Source organism: Sinocyclocheilus rhinocerous, unplaced genomic scaffold, assembly GCF_001515625.1.
Source record: "Sinocyclocheilus rhinocerous isolate Xijiao unplaced genomic scaffold, SAMN03320098_v1.1 scaffold382, whole genome shotgun sequence".
Taxonomy (NCBI): domain Eukaryota; kingdom Metazoa; phylum Chordata; class Actinopteri; order Cypriniformes; family Cyprinidae; genus Sinocyclocheilus; species Sinocyclocheilus rhinocerous.
In genome coordinates, this window is record NW_015642829.1 from 596640 (window position 1) to 601520 (window position 4881).

Sequence of the window (4881 nt, forward strand, 5' to 3'; positions counted from 1 at the left end):
CCGTTGCACACCGTTTCCAGGAAACATGTCGTTCAAACCGGAAACCGTAGCAAAATGGTGCACACCGGTTTGAGCTTGAACTTGCCCCTGATTTCAACTCTCCTTGACGCCCTCAACGTCCAAGTCGCGCCGCGCCGCTTCTCGACGCCGGCTCACATTGAAAATGACTTCCGGCCACTTTGACGCTCTCGACGGCGGTGGTGTGAACGCACGTTAGTCGAGTCGGTAAAATTATCCGAACTTTCCATCACTAGACTGAACAAGATGGGCATACTATTGTGTTACTTCCATCAGATGTCGCTACAGGTCCATTGCAGGCCGTATTTACTTTCACTTTTTCGCTATAATTCAACAGTGAGAGTTTATTGATCACGTTGTCAAACTATATGGAGTAGCCTAGCCTGCGTTGACAGAAAGATGTATCTGCCATATTTATCAGCCATATTTCACAAATGAATATCCATTGTGATTGGAGCAGATATTGTAATCTAATACGCATGCATTCAGATTAAAAAATTATGCGATGGCGCGCCGCGCCAGATATTTGACGCCACGTGTTTCCTTGCGTAACAGGTGAGGGCTACGTCCGTGCCATTTCAAAATGCAGAATGGAGAATTGCCATTATTTGTGATTATATGGATTCAGAAGTGTTATGGTTACTATAAACAATCTTCAAAAATGTAGTATATAAAAAAGTACTTAGGGTCAGAACCTCTGAAATTTCAGTTTCTAGTTAACTATAGCCTATGCCATATAAGTCCCAAAAGTACAGTTTGACTTAGTCTCTCACATACCTTTGGACAAACTTCAATTGAGATGTATTTATTTTTTTCTGTTTTCGTCTTAATGTAAGTACTTTGTGTTGATCTCTGCCACAACACAATAAAATGTGAATAGGCTACATAAGAAAATAGCATAAAGGGAGAAAAGTATTATGTAGCACTCAAAAATACATTATTTGTGTTTTCACTTGCTATGCCTTTTCCTGAATCTATAATAGAGCTTTTTTTCATAATTCAACAAAATTTCAGTCTAAATGGAAATGACACATAATAAAAAATATTTTGCTTAAGTAATAGGCTAGTTACACATCACCTGTCATATTTAATCTCAAGCATCCCTTCACTGACACTGTCTCCTTTGTAAGTACACTAATGTTGAATGTTTATTTCACTCTGTTTATAGATTTTTTTTTTTTTCTAAATAAGTTATCATATTTTTATGATGGTATTGCATTGCTTAAGACTGAAAACTGGGACCACAGTAAAACAATAAAATTATTTTTTTTAAAAAGGCATTTGAAAAGTAGCAAAAATGAATAATGAAAACATTCTAATAGGTTTCCAAGTGTGTTGTAATGTGATTTTAGTGTAAAACAAAAAGAAAAAAGTTAATAAAAAGCTGATTAAAAACAACCCCTTGGGATTTTATTATTTGAGCAGAATTGTATATTGTATATGTTAAATTTGATTAAAAAATGTTATGCAACATAAAATCTATATTTATTAATTTATTTGACTGAACATATGCGGAGTCTGTAGAGCCCCTGGTCCACTTCTGGAAAAGGTGTTGTAGGGACCCCCAAGGGCTCAGACACAGTTGGAGCAGTGGGAACATAAGTAGAGAGCTGTTTTGTAATTTGGATCAGGTCTTCTTGTATTACATTTTCAGACACTGTTGGAAGAAAAGGGCAATATCTAAGTCAACAATGTCATCACTATCTGTCAATGATCAACTACTGCAACGCACACTACCACACATTACAGTTTAAAACGTGTGAAATATATAAAAACAACTAATACAGGTGCATCTCAATAAATTAGAATGTCGTGGAAAAGTTAATTTATTTCAGTAATTCAACGGCAACGTTAAATTCTAGGGAATTCTCTAATTCAAATTTAGACAACTCACCTGTTAGATTAACTTCTGATGACCTCTTTGACCAGACGTTGTCACCAACACTGACTAGGGCATGACAGGTATACAGTCCTGCATCCGCTGAAAAGATGTTGAGGAGCAGCAGGGAGCAGTTTCTCTTCTCCTTGTTTAGGAAGAGTTGCGTCCTATCTACATAGGAATCATCTATGATGCTTTTGTCATGCGGATGAACATTCACTACTCTCTGACCTTTTACCCATATCAGTTCTTTAGGGTCATTAGAACAGTTACATGATAAAAGTACATCCTGTCCAGTGAATCCAGTCTTAGCAGATTTCACTGTTTGTGCCACTGCAGAACCATCTACAACAATAAAATAAACAATCGTTACATACATATACGAAACAATAGGCATACTCATCATAGCAAATACTCAATTTCACTCTGTCTGGAGCATCTGTATCAGAGATTTTATATTGGTGATCTCCCATCCTGATTTCTTATGTTTTTGTGTAGATTTCATACAAAATAGTTTTTTTATATTCAAACGAAATATAAAACAAAGGCAACCTATGTAAACATATATAGAATTGTTTGTTTGTTTATGTATTTATTTATTTTATATATACATGTATATATTTTTAATTGAGGGGGGGGGGTCTATTTCATGGAAATATTAAATAATAACCCCATTAATTACAGTAAATATTAAATTTTAAAATAATAATGCTATAGTAACAATATGCCGCTTGGGGCCTCCAGTGCCGATTGTGAGGGGCCCATCTTACCTCAAGGGTCTAATTTTATATTTTTACTTCAAAATAAAAACTGTACATTTTACTCCACAAATCCAAAAACACTGATATGTCCACAGATCCCTCATGAACAAACAGACACAAAATCAACTTTGATATTCAGCAAAACAATGTCAGACATCACTATTTTCCAAAAACACAAAATTAGATCAATTAACCTCAAAACTGTTTAGACTGACTAACTCCCACAAATGCTGATATTCAGATGAAATGACAAAATTAAAAATAGCATAGCCATTCATCAAAAGTGCTGAGATGAGACTTTGAACGGGTTTAAGTAGAATAGACGACAGCTTCACTATACAGGTATTTGCAGCAATTTTTGGTAAACATTACATGATATTATGCATTGATTATGTCGATGATATTTACAGTATCATTTTATTCTGGAGAGTGATGGAGAGGCAACATTAATATGGTTTTATATTTTTTCTTTTATCGCGAGCATCGTTCTAAGCTCAGGGCTGCTGAAAGGGTGTGGCGCAAATCAAAAAATACTACTGACCTTAATATGTATCAGTCACTCCTCTCTTCCTTCTCTGCTAATGTCTCCACTGCTAAAAGGACATACTATCATAACAAAATTAACAATTCGTCTAACTCTCGCATGCTCTTTAAAACATTTTCCTCGCTCCTTAGATCAGAAGACCTTTCTTTCGGAACATGCTTCACAATTTCTTTGTTCAAGCTCTTGTTCTGTCCAGGCTGGACTATTGCAATGCTCTCTTGGCAGGTCTTCCCGTTCTGCAAGTGAACGTCGCTTTATTGTGCCATCCCAAAGAGGCACAAAATCACTGACTTTTAAGTTAAATATTCCCTCCTGGTGGAACGACCTGCCCAACTCAATCCCATCTTCAAGAATCGGCTAAAAACACATCTCTTCCATCTTTATTTGACCCTCTTTCTTGTATTTAACCCTCAGGTATTGATTAGTTAATGTGACCATACCGCTTAACTCTTTTTCAGTTAAATAAATGTTCTATATTTTAGTTCAATAATATTTATTTAATATTTTAAGGAGATCTTTTGGTACTAAATACTATTTGTGCAATAAGTATGGTCCATTAATGACTTAAAATATTTTTTCTAGTATTTTTATTATTTATATTACAATTAGTGTAGTATTTAAGGTTAAAATAGAGAAAGGGTTTTAAATTCCAATGCAAAGAGGCAAATTAGAGTCATTTTGTGGTCAGAAAAAAAAATTCAATTGTAATGCCATGGTTAACCCACTATAGGTACCTGTATGGCTCTTTACTAAATTGTATCTAGAATATTGCAGGTCATACCTATATACCTTATATATTACTTATATAAGTAGGGGAGAGCATGGCACAATGTAACACTTTTTGATTTTCTCAGTTTATGCAAATCCTCATGGGGTTTATAGTATAATTTTTTTTATCCACGGTAATTTTACACTTGAATGAATGAATACGTTGCTTTGTTTCATAATTACAGTGTATGCATTTTTCTTTATTTACCCTCAAAAAATGCAAGTGAAATGTGACAACATGCCCCCTAGGTGGGGTACATTGTAACATGACCATATGACAGCTTAAAATATTATCTGATCTAATGAAAAAAATGTACAAGACAAACTAAAATATTTTGTCAATAAAATAAAATTACTAACTTTTTTAAATAAAATAATGGCGTTTTTTTAAGAATTAAAAATGATCTGATTTTGGAGTTTGACAATGAACAAATTGCAACCATGCTTGGGATGGCCCCTATAAACGAGCAAAAATGCTTTACATTTCTTGAAATAATACACTTCTGAGCATTAAACATTGACTGTCAGTCTTTATTCACCTATTCCTCGTGGGTTCTCATTAAAATACATTAACGTAAATTGTGTAAATGACATTGCTAATGTCATAGAATAGCACATTGTAACGCAGTTACAACGTGCCCCATCTGCGCAACTGGAATTTAAACTTGGTTAGTGTCTTGCTATTATTAGCGAAGCATTAAAAAACTATCTAAACTGATAAATAACAGATTGGAGATTAAAATAATAGCATAATAATAATACTAAAAACTGAGATGAAAATTTTACTTAAGCCAGAAATGTACTTTTACTATGGTAAAATAAATGTTCAGCGATGTGTTCAAAAGAAAGTAGTGTTAATACGGCAACTTTTTTATGGCAAATTTTGTTATGCTAGCATGTGTGGAAATATT